This window comes from Myotis nattereri (genome assembly GCF_964212035.1).
Source record: "Myotis nattereri genome assembly, chromosome: 2".
NCBI lineage: Eukaryota > Metazoa > Chordata > Mammalia > Chiroptera > Vespertilionidae > Myotis > Myotis nattereri.
In genome coordinates this window covers 52,780,748-52,802,216 of record NC_138076.1, presented here as the reverse complement: position 1 = coordinate 52,802,216, position 21,469 = coordinate 52,780,748, and positions in this window count along the sequence as shown.

The following is a 21,469-nucleotide window of genomic DNA, read 5'->3' as shown; positions in this document are numbered from 1 at the left end:
TTCACTATGCCTTAAGCCATGCGCACCAGCCAATCAGAGTGACTATATGCAAATTAACCCAATCAATATGTCGGCAGGCAGCCACAGAGCTGGAGCGAGCAGGAGGCTGGATTGCCCCAATGATGGAGGAGTCCAAGCTTCCTTCCCGCATGCCCTGGCCAGCTCTGATCTCCTCTCAAAGCAACAAAGTTTCAATTATAGAAGATAAATAAACCCAAGATACCTGCTTTCAGCAGGCCATGGCCATGGAGCTGGGGCAAGCAGGAGGCGTGGGTTGCCACTGGCGATGGAGGAAGCCAAGCTTCCCTCCTACCAGCCCTGGCTGGCTCTGAGCTCCTCTCAAGGCTACAAAGTTTCAATTATAGAAGGTAAATAAACCCCAGAATAAAAAGAAAAGAAAAAAAGGATAGGTTGGGAGCTTTCATCACCCGGGGGGCTTGGTCAGCCTGAAAATGGCCCTCAGCCCCTCACCCAGACTGGCCAGGCACCACAGTCAGGACCCCCGACCCTAAAGGGGCTGTAGCCAGCCTGAAAACAGCCATCAGCCCCTCACCCAGGCTGGCCAAACCTCCATGGGGTAAGGATCCCCACTGGCGGGGGCTTGACCAGCCTGCAAACAGCCATCAGCCCCTCACCCAGACTGGCCAGGCACTCAAGCGGGACCCCCACCCTGATCCAGGACACCCTTCAGGGCAAATCAGCTGGCCCCCACCCATGCACCAGGGCTCTATCCGATATAATAAAAGGGTAATATGCAAATTGACCCTAACAGCAGAATGAGTGGGAATGACTCGTCACTACGACACACACTGACAACCAGGGGGCAGACGCTCAATGCAGGAGCTGCTCCCTGGTGGTCAGTGCACTCCCACATGTGTGGAACTCTGCTCAGCCACAAGCCAGGCTGATGGCTGCCAGTACAGCAGTGGTGGTGGGAGCCTCTCTGCAGGATGTCTGACTGCAGCTTAGGCCTGCTCCTCACTGGCAAGTGGACATCCCCCGAGGGCTCCTGGGCTGCCAGTGGGATGTCTGATTGCCAACTTAGGCCCAATCCCCCGGGGAGTGGGCCTAAGCCAGCAGGTGGTCATCCCCCAAGGGGTCCCAGACTGCGAGAGAGCACAGGCCGGTCAGAGGGACTCCCACCCCCGAGTGCACAAATTTTTGTGCACCGGGCCTCTAATATATATATATATATATATATATATATATATATATATATATATATATATCTCTAAGTGACCATCACAACTGAATGACCAGAACAACCAGAACAACCTGTCAACCAGTTGCTATGATGTTCACTGATCAGCAGGGGGCAGATGCTCAATGCAGGAGCTGCTTCCTGTTGGTAAGTGCACTCCCACAGGCAACCTACTGCAACCAGCCAACCTCCCACAGTCCCTCCCCCCAGCTGGCCAACTTCCTGTGGCTCCTACCCCCTCTCACAATCCCGGACCCTTCAGGGGATGTCAGACTGTTGGTTTTGTCTTGATCCCTGCAGGCCAAGCCGAGGTACACCACCGGTGCGCCAATTTGTGCACTGTGCCTCCAGTATGCATATAGGATCTTTGGTTAATTTCTTCCTGCCCTCCACCCTCCCCCCTTTTCTCTAAGATTCATCAGTCTGTTCCACGTGTTCATGACTGTGCATTGAGCATCTGCCCCCTGGTGGTCAGTGCATGTATAGCTACCAGTCAAAGGGAAGAATGGTCAGTTAAACAGTCGCTTAGGCTTTCATATCTTACTTAATAATAGACAAACATGTAAATTGACCCTCCCTTTGCTACACTCAACAGCCTATCAGGAGAGTATGCAAATTAACCCAACAAAGATGGCTGTTAATTTGCATACATAGACATGGAGCCGCGGAGCAAAGATTGAAGGCTCCGGCTGGAAAAGCGAGGACTGAAGGCTCCAGCCAGAGCAGCAAGGACTGAAGGCTCTGGTTGGAGCAGCGAAGGCCTGGGTCCTGGGTGCAGGAGGAAAACCGGTGCTGGCAGCCAGGAGAAGGGAAGACCTACTGCATGAATCTCTTCATGCAACAGGCCTCTAGTATATAGATAAAAATATGTATATATTATAATATTAAATTGTATAATATAATAGTAAGTATATCTTTAATTATGAAAAATTAAATATTATTTTCCATAATCTTATTATAAAAATTATCCTTACTAGAGGCCCAGTGCATGAAAATTCATGCATTGGAGGGGGGGCGTTCCTCAGCCCAGCCTGCCCCTTCTCACAGTCCGGGAGCCCTCAGGGGCGAGAGGCGACCCGGCGATTAGGGGAAAGCGGCGCCCCCATCACACCTCTGCTGCTGCCACTTCCAGCAGCGCAAGCCTCGGCCAGCCCTGGTTACCTGAGCCTCGGGCAGCCCTGGGTGGCTGGGCAGCTGACGTCTGAGGTTTGCCTCGCCTAGGGCGGCCCTGGGTGGTTGGGGGGCTGAAGGTGGGTCTGGCCGCACAATGCGCTTGCCGTCCCCCCTCACTCCCACCGCTGGGCTGAAAGGACTGTGGGACTCTGGTGGGATTGAGGTGACTGGGCACCACCATCTTGTGGCTGTGGGCACTGCTATCTTTGTGATGGTGTGACAGTGAATTTGCATATTCCTTTCTTATTAGATAGGATTATTCTTATCCCCTCTCCTTGAGGTAATCACTATCTATTGCTTAAACTTGATTTTTATAACTTATTCAGTACACAAAAACACACACATGACATTTAATGTATATTTGTTTTTAGAATAAGTATTATTTTTAACATATAGCATATTTATCAAAATAGCAAAAAAAAAAAAAACAAAACAAAACTGTTTTTACTATGATAAAAAAATTGAAACATCCAAGTAGAAGTTGTGAAGACCTGGCTTTCCAGTTATAATACTATAAAAATATTTCATAAAATGAAATATGAGCTAAAATAAGAAACATTTAATCCTCATGCACTATTTTCAGAAAAAAAAAATATAAGCTTCTAAAAGAAATATCTAATTAGCTCTTAACTGAGTCCTCACACAGATCCTTCTATGGGCTACTATCACACAGAACATATATTTAATATCCAACCAACCCTTGGCCTGGGCTGGCTGCCATCTCCCTCTAACATCAGGGCACTCTCTTGAGCCTACTAGGCCTCTGTTCCTTTAGAAAATTCCTCCTTTCTCTGTCTATGAAACTTTTCCAGATATTATGGCTGGATCCCTCATTTTATATGTTTCTGCTTAAATATCACTTCCTTAGAACATGTCAAAGATTCCAGCCCCTGTTTTTTTCTTTTCTACTGGTTGGCTTTTGGCTTTTGGTCAAATTTGTTCACACCTCACGCATATGGAAGCATGAGTTTATGTTCTGTTTATTCAGCAGGAGTTTAAGTTCTGTGAGGCAGGGAAGTTGTGTGTCTTTTCTAGGGGGTGACCAGATGCTCTGGTTTGATTGAAACGAGGGGTTTCTCAGGATGTGGGACTTGTCAGTGCTTTAAGTGGACGGTTCCTGGCAAACTAGGATGTTTAGTCATCTTGGTTGTTTATTGTTGTGTCCTTTCACCTGGAATAATAAAGGCAAGTAGTGTTGCTTAGTAACTACTTATTGAATGAATGAATCATTGAGTTTGCATTTTTTAACTTCAATTTCAAAAATTATGTTTTTTATTTCATTAAGTTTTGTAACACTGGAGCTGGATTTTTCTTGTTAGCTTTTGTTTTGGATGCTTGGACATTTTCTATAAGTCCCGTGAAACAAGCTATCACAGGAGAAAGAAAGTAATAATAAATAACTGTTTGCAGGAGCTACCTGGTGTATAGTGGAGTGCCCTTAAAATAATCTCCACTCACCTTTATTCTAGCTAACTTCCATCCATTGTTGGCCCACAGCTTAAACTTGATTTGCCATGAAAACCCTTTTTCTGATTCATTAGGACCTGCTGCCATACACTTTAATAGCACCTGTACTTCTTCGGGTAATGCTTTCCTCCATGCCTGTCTTCCATCTTAGTCTTGGCATTGAATCCAAGGACCATGTCTCTCTTGTTCACTGCCGATTCTCTGACATCAAACACAGCCCAGTACCACCTTTTCTTAGTTCCCTCCATTCTTTGACTTAAGAAGTAGAACAATTTTCCTGGTTACATAGGACAGATGTAATATAACTGATATGTACAAAATAATACATACATATGCACAAATGCATGTGTCAGATGTGCTAAATACTTAAAACACACCTTTTGTACTCTTACACATGCTACAGTAAACACCTCTCTCTTGAAAAGCTTGAGTAGCTCTCTATTTTTTTTTCATCCAAAGAGATCTAGCTAAAGAGCGAATGAGGGAAAGGCACATTGGGAACACTGGGAAGAGAGGTGCAGTGGGTGTTCAGAACATACCTGGAGATTGTAGTTAGGGGGAGGATTGGGCTATGAATATTCATAAGGACTATGAATATTCATAAGGACTATAAATCCTTGTGAATTTATCTGAATTGCCAGGCAAACATGAAAATAATTTAGGTTGGAGATTTTAGACTGGATGAGGGTAGAAACAAGGTATAGTAACTCTTCAAAATACTATATTAATAAATTATATAAATATAGTCACTTATACTCAAAACAAGTTTCAAGTCTATTGTGGGATCTGTTATTGTCATCTTACTCCCCATGGATTTTAAAAAATATGAATAATCCTTGTTTAATGTCATTTTCCTCAGTTGTAACAAGAGAAAAATAATCAAAGTGTTCTGCATCCGAGGACACAGAATCTCCCGAGGGCCACAGACCACTTTTTGTCCTTCAACCTGTGCGGCTTGCATCCTCGCGGGGTTAGAAATGATACTGAGGTGCAGGGGCCTGGATGGAGCCACCTGGAAGCTGCAAGGACAGCTCTCTGTCTTGACTCCACTAGAAACTGCTTTTCACGATGGCCATCTGTCCCCAAACAACCTCCCTCCTTTTCTCCCAATGCATCTCAGCCTCTTTCACAACGCGGCTGAAAGCACAAATCACTGTGGCACCTCTCCTGATTAACCTCCACTCACTCTGATTGCTTTTTCTGTTTACTTCACTTCAGAACTGCGTGCAGGCTGTGTATGTTAATTTGCTCTCAGTTATTTGCTGCTTTTTAAAGGTTGTTAAATCTTTTTAATCTCCCACTAAACTGTCAACTGTTTGAAGGCAGGTACCCTGGATCTGATTTCTTTTATGTCCTCTCCCAAAACTTAGTAGAGTGTTCTGCCCAAATGAGCACTAAAGAACCAAATTAAGGCAGGCCGAGACAGGTCCAGCTCCTCGGGAAAGTAATGCCACTGTGAAAAAGAGACGTGCGTGTTCTGAGAAACTCCAAACTACAGCAAGGCAATTTCCACCACTAAACCACTTTCCAAACTACGTCTAAATTTAGAATTGAGAAATGATCTGCCACTATGGAATATAATATTCACTCAAACACTTGTAGACTTTTGTTTTTTTTATCACCACTTTTTGATGTACAGTCAATAAAATGGATCTCTTTTATATGTCTGGATTGATGGGTTTTAACACATGTGCATGTACTTGTAGCAATTTCTCCACTGCAATCAAGATATAGAATAGTTTCACCACCCGCCAAATTTTCTTCCTGCCCCTTCCCAGTCAGTATCTCCCACTGCCCAAGATGACAAGTGGCCTGATTTCTGTTAAACGAAAACTGACTTTACTCAAATAGAATGGACGTACCTGAGTTTTAAATCAAGGATACATGTCTATTTGCCAATTGGACTGTGATCTTAATGTGCATCCTCAAAAGCAAAGAAAGTAAAGAATTATGACTTATTTTCAGAAGAACCTAGGGAAGAAGTGCAGTGTCTCCAAATCTGAACATATATTCATGTTCACAGTATGCAATTAGTTTCTTAGTTTTCTCTCCAAACTCAGCTATGGTAAACTGGTCTCTTATGCATGCTATGAAAAAAATAATGGTGCTGGATAGCAATAATAAAAGAGTATGTTTGCCTTTAATAAAAATTTTATATATAATTGATGTATTAATATATTATTGATTTTCACTACAATAATAATTCATTTATAAAACCTATTATAATTATTTATTTTTACTCTAGTTCTATGAAAGAATTCAGGCGTACATAAACATGAATTGAAACTTGTTTTCTGTGCTAGATGGTGGCCATTAAGTTTGTCTTTATTTCTCCCTTTTTTCAAATTCAGAGGCATTTAAAATATTTTATTGAAGTTATACGGAGGGTAAGAAAATAAGAAAACAATACATAAACTCTCTGATGAAAATTATACTTTAGTTCTGAAAAATCATGCTTAAGAAGATGTCACATTGTTCCACAAGCTTATGTAACATATGTTTGAATATTAAAAAAACAATATTTCATAAAGTTCATATTCCTTGAAGGTCTTTGCTATGAAAAGCTATGCTTGCTTATATTACTCTGATAAATTTTGTACTTTATTAGGATTCAATCTTTGTGCTTGGCAATGTGTTGTAGCATATATTATATGTAGAACTGAGAAAAAAATATTTTGCATGTAGCCATGACACTTTGAATATACTAAAAGATACACATTAATCATATTGGTTTCCTGGCTGTTTCAGTAAATTGACTTATAAATTGCTATGAATCTGGTTATTCTGTTCAAAGCATTCCAGGTAAAAATATTAATAAACAAAAAAAGGGTAGGAAATAGCAGTAGGTCAACTTTTTTTTTTTTTTTTTTTTTTAAATAACTTTCTTAAAAGGACATGGCATTTTTGGAAGTATATCTAAAAGGATTTAAATTTTTCTCATGAATAATTTTACGGTTCCAAAGAAGCTGGGTTCATGATAGGAAAACTGCTCATTTCTGTTTGTAATCTGGTCTTTGAACTGTACTCAGAACTTAGCTCATTCTAGAGGCAGTTTAGATGGCTTGCTCTGTGATCCCTAGCATATATTTTTCCCTGATAGATTGCTGTATGGTAATGATAATTTATTACTTTTGTTTTTGCTATTTATTCATACACTATTTTTTCTCAGATCCTAGATCTCATGCTCTCTAAAATATGAGAAGAAGAATATAACAAATACCATTCCAAAGTTATTCTAGAAGTATCAATTTCTTGTATATATAAGCCGAGGTTTTTATACACACACACTTATACACATATATTATACTTGTGTTACTAATTTTTATATTCTCATAAATTTAAACAATGATTCATATGACACAAAGAGAGAATTTTTATTATATACCATGGAGAGTGCTTAATATTCAATTTAATTTAATCTTAAATATAATCCTATGCAAACCAGTATTATGACTAGTTTTAGAAGAAACAAAGAATACTGAAAAATTTCAAATATAATTTGTCCATATCCATATAATTAATGGAAGAAAAACAATTTAATCTAAGGGAGCGATTTTAAGTGTCTCTACATACACCCCTGAGGGGAAAAAAATTGATGTTAAATTCTGATCATTTCTATTCTGAGCTCTATAGTCATTTTGCCTCTATTTTCCACATGGCTATAACATCCATCCACAGTGTTCTCAAGCAGTTTATTTAGCCTCTGTGTTTTTTGAATCTTCCATAAAAAAGGGGAATAACAACCTATGACTCCTTTAAGTTTTAAGTAAAAAGAACTTAGAAACCTGCCTGGAAAATACTGTGCTCAACACTGAAAAATTATTATAGTATTATTTCAATAGCAATAGTGTTAATATTAGTAAGAGTAAATAGTGGGAGAAGGAGGAGAGGGGGAGGGTGATATTATGTTGTTCATTGTCTCTTTTGTATTGGGAATTTCCAAAGGTTAAGTATAGAGGGTCATGTATAACTCATTTAACGATGGGGATACACGCTAAGATGTGCATCATTAGGCAATTTTATTATGAGATCATCATAGAGAGCATTTACACAAACCTACTACACACAAGCCTACTACACACCTAGGCTATATGGTATAGCCTACTGGTTCTAGGCTATAAAACCTGCACAGCATGTTACTGTAGTAAATGCTGTAGGCAGTTGTAACAAATGGTATTTGTGTATCTAAACATATTTAAACAGAAAAAAAGGTGTAGAAAAAATATGCTATAAAAGATAAAAAATGTAAATATTTATAGGGCACTTCTCATGAATGAAGGTTGCAGGACTGAAAGTTACTTTGGGTGAATCAGTGAATGGGAAGGCCTAGTACAATACTGTGCACTATTGTAGACTTTATAAACACTATGCACTCAGGCTCCAGTGAACTTATAAAGATATTTTTAGTTTTTAATAATAAATTAAAATTAATAATAAATAATAAATTAATAATAAATTACAGCTTACTATAACTTTTTTACTCTATATAAACATTAAAAATTTTTAACTTTAGACTCTTTTGTAATAACACTTAGCCTAAAACACAAACACATTATACAGCTATACAAAAATATCTTCTTTATATCCTTATTCTATTTTTCCTATTTTCAAAACTTTTATTTTAAAAAATTAATCTTTTTGTTAAAAACTAAGACATAAAATACATATTAGCCAAGGCCTACAGAAGGACAGAATCATCAATAACACTGTTTCCACCTTCATGTCTTATCTTCAGAGGTTATCATAGGTGTGGAGCTGTCTTCTTCTCTAATAACAAAACCTTCTGGAATACCTCCTAAAATACCTGCCTGAGGCTCTTCTTGAGTATGGGTCACTCTTTTCAGAAATATGTCCATGGTAGCTTGTTTTTTTGTCTGTTTGTTTTGTTTTTTAATCATAGGGTATCTTATAAGCAGATGATACACCATGAGTGTTCCTCTCTATTAATTAAAACCTTTCAGTATTGGGGTTCATGTTTTCAAACGTATAAATAACTTTGAAATATGCAAAAGCTTCTGCTAGACCCTTCACTGAATTTTTTGGATGAGCTTTCTTGTTTGTTTTCTTCCCCTGCAGCATTCTTTTCTCTTGCCTCATCTTCAGCTATGTGTCCGTGCTCCAGTTTTAACTACTCCTATTAGTCAATTCCTCAGGAACCATCTCCAGGAGCTCCTAATCATCATTCTCATCAATAGCCAGCTTAAAATTGTTTGCCATTTTAAACCACAGCCTTGCTGATTTTACAATCTCCTCTTCCTTGGAAAATCTCCTCATCCTTTGGAGTCATGCAGGGACCTCAGTAGTGCCTTTTTTCAAATGTCACTCATACACTCCTTGATAAAAATCACCACAAGTGCAAGCGTGGTACTTGCTACAATCACAGATGTTGTAATCTTTCCAGAATTGCTTTGGTGTCTTTCTTAGGTGCAGCAATAGGATGGGCACCTCAGTTAGCTGGCCTTAAAATTGCTATAAATCCTTCATCCATTGGCTCAATCAAAGAGGTGGTGTTTGAATGGGGAAACACCATTTTACTATTGAGATAAATTACTCCAGTAGAAAAGGGATATCTAGGAGCATTCCCAACAATAAGCAAAATCTTGGAAAGTATGTTTTTCTCTAAATAGTACTTTTCCATTTCACTGGCATAGCAATTCAGAAGGGCATTATTGTTCCTGTAGCACACAGGCAGTGTGTGTTATTAATATGCTCGAAGGCCCTGGAATGAAAATGCCATATCATGAAGGGTTCCATTTGTATCCTGTAACATTGTCCCTAAGCAAGACTGTTATCCTGTCCTTAAAAGCCTTGAAACCTGGCATTGGGTTGACCTCCCTATAGATAAAAGTCCTTGCAGGCATCTTTGCCAGAACAGTGAGGTTTCATCCATACAGAATATTTGCTCTGACAAGTAATTTTCCTCCACAATAAGCTTATCTAGAGTTGCCAAAAATTCTTCAGCTGCCTTCACAAGAGAGGGCAGAGTCTCACCACTCACTTTCACCCTATGTAATAAATAATAATTCTTAAACTTTTTAAACCACCCAGAGCTGGCAGTAACTCCAACATAGTCGTCAGGTCCAGCTTCTTTTTAACATCACTTTCTCCCCCCTTTTGACAAAATAATCCAAGTTAAAGAAATGCTTGTCAATACATCATATAAACAAATTGAGAGACAAAAATCACATAATCATATCAATCGAAGCAGAAATGGCATTTGACAAAATCCAATGTCCTTTCTTGATAAAAACTCTCAGCAAAGTGGAACTAGAGGGATCATACCTCAACGTAATAAAAGCCTTATATGACAAACTTACAGCCAACATCATATTCAATGGGAAAAAAAACTAAACTCATTTCCCTTGAGAACGGGAACAAGACAGGGATGCCCACTTTTACCCACTTCTGTTTGATATAGTACTGGGAATGCTAGCCATAGAGATTAGACAAGAAGAAGAAATAAAAGGCATCCAAATTGGAAAAGAAGAGTAAAACAGTTCTTATTCACAGATGACATGATACTATACATAGAAAACCCCAAAGATTCCATAAAAAAACTACTACTAGACCTAATAAATGAATTTGGCAATGTAGCAGGATACAAAATTAAAACCCAGAAATCTATGGCCTTTTTATACACCAATAATGAACTCACAGAAAGAGAAATGGAAAAAAAAAAATCCCATTTACCATTGCACCAAAAAAAAGTAAGATACCAAGGAATTAACTTAACTAAGGAGGTAAAAGACCTGTACTCAGAAAACTACAGGACATTGAAAAAAGACATAGAAGTAGACAGAAACAAATGGAAGAATATGCCATGTTCATGAATTGGTAGAATCAACATCATTAAAATGTCCATACTACCCAAAGCAATCTACAAATTTAATGCAATCCACATTAAAATATCAATGGCATACTTCAAAGATCTAGAACAAACTCCAAAAATTTATCTGGAATAAGAAAAGACCCCCAATAGCCACAGCAATCCTGAGAAAGAAGAATAAAGTTGGAGGGAACACAATACCAGATATCAAGCTATATTACCAAGCCATGGTTCTCAAAACGTCCTGGTACTGGCACAAGAACAGGCATATAGGCCAATGGAACAGAACAGAGAACCCAGAAATTGACGCAAGCCATTAGGCTCAATTTTCATTTGACAAAAGAGGCAAGCGCATATAATGGAGTGAAGATAGTCTCTTTAATAAATGGTCCTGGGAAAATTGGTCAGATACATGCAAAAAAATGAAACTAGACCACCAACTTACACCATACACAAAAACAAACTCAAAATGGCTAAAGGACTTAAATGTAAGACAGGAAACCATAAAAATCCAATTAAAAAATGGGCAAAGGACCAAAATAGACACTTTTAGAAAGAGGATAGACAGAAGGCCAAAAGACACATGAAAACATGCTCAAAGTCACTAATCATCCGAGAGATGCAAATCAAAGCAACAATAAGATACCATCTCACACCTGTCAATGGTTATCATCAACAAATCAACAATTGACAAGTGCTGGAGAGGATGTGGAGGAAAAGGAACCCTGGTGCACTGCTGGTGGGAATGCAGACTGGTGCAGCCACTGTGAAAGACAGTATGGAGTTTCTTCAAAAAGTTAAAAATTGAACTCCCATTTGACCCTGTGATCCCACTTCTAGGAGTATATCCCAAGAAACCAGAAACACCAGTCAGAAAGGATATATGCACCCCTATGTTCATAGCAGCACAATTCACCATAGCTAAGATCTGGAAACAGCCTAAGTGCCCATCAGTAGATGAATGGATTAGAAAACTGTGGTACATCTACACGATGGAATACTATGCTGCTCTAAAAAGGAAGGAACTCTTACCATTTGCAACAGCATGGATGGAACTGGAGAGCATTATGCTAAGTGAAATAAGCCACTTGAGAAAGATTAATATCACATGATCTCACTCATATGTGGGATATAATGATCAACATAATTTGATGAACAAGAATAGATCCAAATGGCAGGGGAGGTGGGGTTAGAGAGCAACCAAAGAACTTGTATGCATGCATGTTAGCGTAACCAATGGACACAGACACTGGGGCAGTGAGGGCTTGACCGGGTTGGGAATAGTTGTGGGGGGGGTGGGGGTCAAGCGGGGAAAAAGGAGACACATGTAAAACTTTAGACAATAAATAAAATAAAAATAAAAAAAGAAAGAAATGCTTGTTGTATTTCCTTTGTGCTATATCGGTGTTCCCTCTATGGCCCTCCTCTTGAGTCAAGATATTTTAATTTTATTCATTTAGGGCATGTAAGCTCTATTCATAACCTATTCCCAAGTCAAACTAAAATGAGGTGCTGTTCTTTGCACGATGGAGACACTACTGATACCTTAAAAATGACAGACTTAAGAATGGCTTCCTCAGGAATCCATCTATAATTACTACTGACAAAGCCCAAATAAATGACAGCAATGCAGGGTCTGAATAGTTGTGATAATAAAGGTTCTGGTAAATGAGGAGTGAAGTGACCTTGACAGGGCACATTAAATCTTCATTAAAGTGTCTAAGTTATTTAATGCTTAATGCTTTAGAATTGTGGAGTTGGTATATAGAAAATAACAAAAGACATTTCCAAAGTTATTACTTAATATTTCTAAATTATTTTAAAAGTGAGAGATATTTACTTAAAAACTTGACATGTGTAAGAAATAATTTTATAAATACATAAACAAAATAGTCTAACAACTTAAAATATCCACTAATTAGTATAGAAAAGATACCTCATAAGAGATAGAGTGTATTCTTTATCAAAAATCTCTATTTTTGAAGGAGTGTTTTCTTATATATAAATTCAAAACGCTTATGGCAGAGGATTATTTTGATCATGAACTAATTTTAGTTTAAATAACATTTTTAATTTTCAATTATGTAAACATTGGTTTGATCACCATATAAAATATCAAGTTATACCCTGACCACAAAGTGTTTGGTGTCCAGTACAAAGTACAACTGAGGGTCAATATTATCTCTTATCAGTCCACTTTCTCTCCCTGAACAACAGAAACACACACACACACACACACACACACACACACACACACACACACCAGACGTCCCAGGGACAATTTGTACCTGCAGTAGACTAATGCAAACTCCACAGAGGCTGACAGATAACATGGCAGTAAACTTAAAACACGAATCTGTGTTTTTAATTTCTGACTTAGACACTTACAAATGGTTTTCCTTTAAAATTAAAACATTTTTCTTGTACATTTTGAGAGTTTTGTTTTTTAGTATAATAGCTGAACTTACTGAAAAGAAAGCTTCAGGCAACAGATGGGTGTTATATATGGTTCTAGCAAAGGTTATGCCTTAATTTTGTACCATAAGGAATTGGGCTTTCCAAGAGACAACAGTGAGAGAAAAGTTCACAGGGTGGGATAAACACATCTGAGTAAAAATAACCAATGTGAGTATCAAAAAATGTAATGTTAGTAATGGGCACATTTGTATGGCCAAATTTAGTATTAAATTTCAGAGAACTTGAACATTACGTAAATCATGAATTCTGCAAAATATATTGTGTTTTCTGTTTAGGCACATATTTGGTGGCCCTGGAGCAGCAGCATTCATAAGCCACACACAGTCCCTGTCATCATGGAGTATACACTATAGTAGAAAGTAAGTGAGATACATTGTGATGAGCCAGATTTAGGGTCAGGGAAAGAAGATCCAGTTAAACATAAATTTGAACTTCAGATAAACAGTGGAAAATACCTCAGTGTAATATGCTTCATGTAATATTATGGACATATTTTATTAAACACTGTTCATTATTTGTCTAAAATTAAATTTAACTGGGCAAACTGTTGAAAGGGTATATTTAGAATGAGGGTGAAGGTGCAGGGGTAGAGTTGAAATAGGGCAATGACTGGTTATAACGAGAGAAAACCACACATGAAGGGACTGGAAAACTAAGATAATGATGTCTTGAGTGATAAGAAAAGCAGTCCAGGAAAAGGAGCGAAAGGCCCCCCAAGATGAGGAGGAAGAGTAGGTAGCAACTGGATAGAAACTCAGCAGCTTAGGTTAATTTTATTTAAGGATCTCATCATGTTAATGCCTTTATTCTAGTGTGAGAGATAGAGATTGAGAGGAGATGATGAGTCTAAAGTATTTAGAATGGACAGAACATGATGATTGGGTGAATAAAGGTATAAAGAAGAAAGTATGAAGAATGAAGAATGATTACACAAGTTCAGATTTAGAAAAACTAGATGAAAAATAATGCTATTCCCAGAAAATTAAATACTAAAAAAGATACTCAATTAAGTACTAAAACAAGATACTGAATTAAATTAAAATTTAAAACTATTTCATTTGTGTTACCTATAGAACATTCAAGTGGGAAGAAAGATGTAAAATTTGGAATATATTTTTAAGTTACATACAAATGATGACTGAAGCTACAGGAGTGGCTGAAAGACCCAAGCAAAGGAAGAATATACTACTAAAGCTGAAAGAAATTCTCACATTAAATATGTGAGCACAAGAGGAGTGGCTGGAAATGGAGACTGACTTAAGGGTTCAAATACTTAAAAAGTAAAACTAGAATAGTGTTGTGATGTGGAGATAAAAGAAACAGTGTTTCAGAAAGGAGACTTCAGTCATTTTACCTGCTTGAGAAATAAAGTAAAATGAGGACTGAACATAGTCTGAGACGGTCATTAGAGTATCACATATATTTTTGGAAATACGATGTTGGAGTCCATATTAGGGCAGAATGAGGAGTTAGTGAGAGGTTAGAAAACAAAAACAGGTGGTATCAGTGTCTCTCCTGAGAAAGCTGGATGAAACAGAGATGTAAAGTATATAGTGGTAGCTGGAGAGACTCCCATGCTTGCTCTAATCCTCTCTCTCTCTCTCTCTCTCTCTCTCTCTCTCTCTCTCTCTCTCTCCTTTTAGTTGAGTGACATTTGAAATTGTTTAAAATACTTTTAAAGAATAGAATTGGAATAATAGAACAAATGGTAGAATCTGGGACTGAGAACACCAGTGGAAAGATAGAGAAGGAGGATCTCTTCTATTGTAAGAGTTGGAAAGAGCAAAGGCTAGAAGCTTACATTTATGTTTGAATTTGGATACATATACTGAATACTTTCAACTTTTGTATTCAATTGTTATTGCTATGACAACTGAGTGTTTGAAATGGTGGTCCTTGAATACACTGCACAAAACAGGATGTGAAGAGAGAGGGCTGATGGTTTGCATTAAAGAATTTGTTCTTATGACAAGAATATAGAGAAACATGATAAAACTAGAAGGCCCGTGCACAAAAATTTGTGCACTGGCAGGGAAGGTGGGTCCCTCAGCCCAACCTGTGCCTTCTCATGGATCATGCTGCCGCTCCCCCTGCCCGTCCCACCCACCCCACCCAAGACACTGCAGGCCTGGATCCCAGGCTGGGGGGGACAGCAGCTCTGATCATGCCGCCGCTCACCCCACTTGACCCGCCCAAGACACTGCAGGCCAGGATCTCGCCTTGGGAGGCACAGCAGGATCTGCCTGCAATATGCAAATTAGCCGCCATCTTTGTTGGTGGTTAATTTGCATATCTCGCTGATTAGCCAATGGGAGATGTAGCAGAGGTACAATTAATTTCAATCTTTGTCTATTATTAGATAGGATAACTAACAATGAGAAGTGAAGGAGAAAGGTCAGTAAAAAGTTTAATGGGAATACAGTTAGTTATTCATAGAGTAGCATGATAAAAACACTTTTTTTATATATTTTTTATTGATTAAGATATTACATATGTGTCCTTCTCCCCAGGTTACCCTCTACACCCCCACCCCCCGCTCATGCCCTCACCCCCCCCCCCATTGTCCGTGTCCATTGGTTAGGCCTATATGCTTGCATATAAGTCCTTTGGTTGGTCTTTCCCTCTTACCCCCACCCTCCCCTACCTTCCCTCCAAGGCCCGACAGTCCAATCAATGCCTCTCCGTCTCTGGATCAGTCCTTGTTCATCAATTTATGTTGTTCATTATATTCCACAAATGAGTGAGATCCTGTGATATTAATCCGTTCTCCAGTTCCATCTATGCTGTGACAAATGGTAAGAGTTCCTTTTACTTCTTGCTCTTCTTAAAGAATACCTTTCAGCATTTCATATAATGCTGGTTTGGTGGTGATTAACTCCTTTAGCTTTTTCTTATCTGTGAAGCTCTTTATCTGACCTTCAATTCTGAATGATAGCTTTGCTGGATAAAATAATCTTGGTTGTAGGTTCTTGGCATTCATCACTTTGAATATTTCTTGCCACTCTCTTCTGGCTTGCATGGTTTCTGTTGAGAAATCAGCTGACAGTCGTATGGGTACTCCCTTATAGGTAACTGACTATCTTTCTCTTGCTGCTTTTAAGATTCTCTCTTTGTCTTTTGCTCTTGGCGTTTTAGTTATGATGTGTCTTGGTGTGGTCCTCTTTGGGTTCCTTTTGTTTGAGGTTCTCTGTGCTTCCTGGACTTGTAAGTCTATTTCTTTGACCAGGTAGGGGAAGTTTTCTGTCATTATTTCTTCAAATAGGTTTTAAATATCTTGCCCTCTCTCTTCTTCTGGGACCCCTATAATTCTGATGTTGGTACACTTGAAGTTGTCCCAAAGGCTCCTTACACTATCTTCATATTTTTGGAATCTTTTTTCTTTTTCGGTTGGGTCTTTTTTGTTTCTTTGTATTTCAAATCTTTGACTTGATTCTTGCGCTCCTCTGGTCTGCTGTTGGGTGTCTGTACAATATTCTTTATTTCAGTCAGTGTATGCTTAATTTCTAGTTGGCCCTTTTTCATATCCTTGAGAGTCTCACTAGATTTATCGAGGATCTCACTAAATTTATCGGCAGTTTCCATAAAATTCTTGAAAAACCTTATAAATGTGGTCTTGAACTCTATATCCAGTCATTTGCTTTCCTCCATTTCTGTCATTTGTGACCTGTTTCTTTGTCTCCACATTTTTTATGCTTCCCTGTGTTGGTAGAGTAGTTTTGTGTGCTAGGTGTCCTGTAGAGCCCAATGGCTCAGCCTCCCCAGTTACCTGAGGTGGACACTCTTGGTGTACCCCCTTCTGGGCTTTTTGCACAGTCTTATTGTAGTTATGCCTTGATTGTTGTAGGATCACTGGGGGGAATTGACCTCCAGGCCAAATGGCAGTAAGAATCAGCTGTGTCTGCAGTGGGAGAACTTCTGTGCTGAAGACACCCTTCTGGGGCAAGACTTGCTTCAGTGGGGTTTTGGTGCTCACTGAGTCTGCACCCTAAGTGTGTCCCTTATGGATCTGAGGAGTTGTAATCTGGATGGTCCCCCTCTGACCACTGGGTACACTGGCTCTTGGATCTAAGGAGGTGCTAATTTAGCCTCTGCCTGAGGTTACACAGCAGTAGCTATGAAGAGAACTGCAGATTCCCCTTCCTTTTTTGGAGTTTGGAGGTACCCTGATGAGGCCCAGCTGTGAAGCAATGCAAGCTGCTGTGGGGCCTTGGGCCTTCTCTTGGAAGTTCTGGGTCTGTCTGGCCTGGCTGCAGTTAGGTAATTATCAGGTTGCAAAGGGCTGGGGCATTCATATGCAAAAGCCTCTGCTGCAGCCTGGGTGGGGCGGGGTCTCAGGGAATCAAAGGGCGGAGCAAGCAGCTATGGTGGATTCTGAGCCCTTCCGCGTCTCAGTGTCCGGGTAATTGCTGCACCTCTGAGGGAAAGCCGACCTCAAGTTCCGAGTTCTGCCTGCTGCCAGACAGTCCAGTTTCTCCCCGTATAAGTCCTGGGTCACCAGAGACTTCCTGGAACTGGAGTTCAGAGCAGTCGGGAGCTTGTTACTCCCTCCCGATTCAAAAAGATAGCCACGTCCTCAGGTGCCAGCTCCTTACCGCGCACGCGAGCCTCCGTACCTCTGCACTTTACTTCTGCAGCTCCTCTGGCTCTCAGCGTGCTTTTCTTTCCTTCTAGTTGTAGAATTTCCACTCAGCCAGCCTTCCTGTAGTTCTGGATGATGTCCGTTTTGTCTTTATGTTGTTGTTTTTTTTGAAGTTGTTGTGGGAGGCAGCAATTTCCCGGTGTTTATCTATGCTGCCATCTTAGTTTCTCCTCAATAAAAACACTTTTGTGGAACACTAATGGTTGCTATATCTGACAAAGGTTAAAATAAATAGGAAAGTAAAATGAAAGGATTACTAAAGCTGAGAATTGTAAGAGCATCTACTTTTGGCTGTGGTTCTTGACAATATCTATCCAACTTTATTGAATCGCTTCACTTTTGTACTTAACATATCTATAAAATAAGTTGTTCTATAACTAAAATTCCATCAGCAGAAGTGGGTAATTGTAGAAAACAAGATGAAACATGAAGGCTTAGACTAAGTGGTTGGCAGCAAATAAGTGGAAGAAGATATAAAGGTAAATATATGTATGTGTGCATTTATTTATATGGTTATACAATAAAAATAATGCAACTGGCACTGTATTTGAAAATCTAAGATTACAACTTGATTTTTGGCTAATTAACCACTTTAACTTCCATTCCCTCATCTACAAAATGGAGATAACAAAGATATCTCATAAAATTTGGGGAGGAATAAGTAAAAATATATAAATAAAAACTATCACATTAGGAAAATAATTAGCAGTCTTTTTATTGGAGGTTGGATATTAGTAAAAGAAGGGGCAACCAATAAGAAGGAACTATATGATGTTAGAGCTGGTCCAGCCATCGTGAGCCATCCTCTTTATCCTTCTGTTGTGGTTCTGTAATTATGCTCTGCTCCTTAGATTGATCCAAACCTTGGAATCTGTCTCTTTAAACAATTCAGAATTTCTCCAAGTAACATTCCAAGTTTCCCCTCATGCAATGTAATATTTTCTTTCCTAAACTTGAATTCTGTACGCCCATTAAACTTTTTACTGACATCTCTCCTTCACTTCTCATTGTTAGTTATTTTCACGAATTGCTAACTATACTTACTCATGTTCAAAGCACTGCATTTGGTTCATCCTTATCACACAACAAGAACCTAATACAATGCTAAAGGCGATCCTGAGGTGCTTTTTAAGGGAAAACATAGATTTGGGAACTTCAAACCAGAAGAGAATGAGAATCTTCAATTTTAACAAACTCTCCAAAAATTTTATATGTATGCTAAAGCTTAGAATCACTCATTCCAGTGTTACTAATAATTATTAAATCAATCAATAAATTTTACCTCTACAGAAATTTATATATATATAAAATTTTGAGTGAAACTATTTAATGATAAATTGAGTTAATTGTCATTTATGATTATTTATAGTTAATAGACTAGTATTACATTGTAATATTGATTTAAAAGAGAAAGGTGAGACTGGAAGAAAAGTCAGAGAGCATGATTTTATGAATAAAAGTACACTGTCCAAGTGAAGGTCAAAAGAGTCACATGAAGGATTATTGTAGGGAAACTAGGTGATGTCTGACAACAAATCGATTTCTATGTTTCCACAGTATCAGTAGTTTAACATTTTATATATTGCACACATTATTACTCAACTTTCTTAGGGAACAATCTACTTCTTTAAAAGATGTGACAATTGAATGACAATCTTTGAATTTAAGGTGCAAACAATTTTGTTCTCCCTAATTCATTATTTCTACTAAGTTTAGATCTGAATAATACTGGACCAACCCATTTCACAGATATATAAAGTTAAATTACAGAAGTTAAGTAATTCAAGAAAATTGCATAGTTAGTTATTTTCAATTTTTTTAAAACTCTTACAACACTTTACAAATTTGTGTTTAGCTACTCAATAAATTCTCTAGAGACGGTAAGAACAGACAAAGAATATGGAGTAAGAAAATAAAAACAGAGTCAGAAAAACTAAGAAAGAATAGCTTTTCAAGAAAGAGACAATAACTGAGTGAGAACTGAATTTGAAAGCTTGGGGAGAGAAGAATTAGCACAGCTGGTCTGGGACTATATGCAGGTCACTGATGATTTGTGAAAATGGCATTTTTGTAGAGCATGAGAATAGTGAAGCAGATTTAAAACTGATGGTGAAAAAAATTGATGCAATAGCTCTGGACATGTGGTTGTAATATCTGGACATTAAAGGGAAGTAAAGGGAAGGAGGGAAAGTGAAGTACAGTGAGCACCTTTTTAAATTGTCTTTTTTCCGTTTTATTGAATTTACTGAGGTGACAGTGGTTAACAAAATTATATAGACTTCAGGTGCATAATTCTACAACACATCATCTGTACTCTGTATTGTGTATTCATCACCCCAAGTCAAGTCTCTGACCATCACCATTTATCCTCCTTACCCTTCTCAGCCTCCCCCAGAGCTCCCTCCCCCTGGCAATCATTACACTGTTGTCCATGTCCATGAGTTTTTTCTCTTTTATTCCTTTTTTGCTCAATGTCTCCACACACCCCATGCCACCCCCCACCACAGCTGTCATTTTGATCTCTCTACTTGTCAGTGACTGAGCTTAGTGCTTTATTCTATGTACTATATGAACAACTTTATTTTAGGTATTATTATATTTATTCTAAGAAAAAAGTTCTAGTTTAGAAGAGTGGTTCAGAACAGTGTGGAAAACAAGTATTATGGCATGGATTACAAATCTGGAAAGATTCTGGGTGATAGAATCAAGACATGGAAGATGTATGCATGTTTGAAGGCAGGGATGAATGTAGCTTAAAGAGGCATATACTAGAGACTGAGGGTATAAAAGTCCACAGAGGATAGGAATCCCAGAGCAGTGGGATGGATAAACTTTATAGAAAGGGCAGTGCATTAAATTTGTAAATATAAAGTCAGTTAAAGTAAAGATGCATTATGAATTACCTCTCTTTTTACTTTTTGGAAAGGGCCTAGCTTTTGGAGATTCTCCTTCTGAGAAATATCAAGTGAACTCCCAGGTTTACAACCCTAATGACCATAGACACATACACATATATATTGGATTTTTAACCATATGTTCTGTGTCATCACCTATAGTTTTTATACTAGAAAAAAGATTTTTCAGAAAGTACATGTTCTTCAAATGAAAATTCAGCAGCATGAGTACTCACACTCTTTGTTTGTGGGGAATTATTTGACCTACATATGCCTAAATAAGCTGCATGAGCTATTTGGTAAGAGGACACTTGACACTATATAATTGTGACCAATTGCTTTTGTACTGATTCCCCAGCTTGCTAGTTAATTTTTTAAAAGATAATGTGAACAGTAATTAATATATTTTATTTTTAACATTTTTTAACTGAACCTGCATGTGAGACTCAAAAGAGAATAGATGAAGTTTTCAGTGCCTCACAAAGAAGCATTATATAGTGAATACATAATAATATAAAAAGGAATTTTAACAGCCTATCAAGCATTTGTATTCATTAAAGAGAGCTTTCATAATCAGACCCAATCAGGCCCTGATTACACAGCAATTTAGCCATATCTGCACAAGCAATTTCATCAGTTATACCCACATTCTCTGTGTTCACTGATTGTTTGGGTTACTGGTCAAAATAGAACTGTAAAAATGAAAAATATTCTTTGGTTAAGATTTGATAAAAGATTTTGTAGATTATAAACACGCTCATTTATGCCTGATGATTGTAAACCTTACAGTG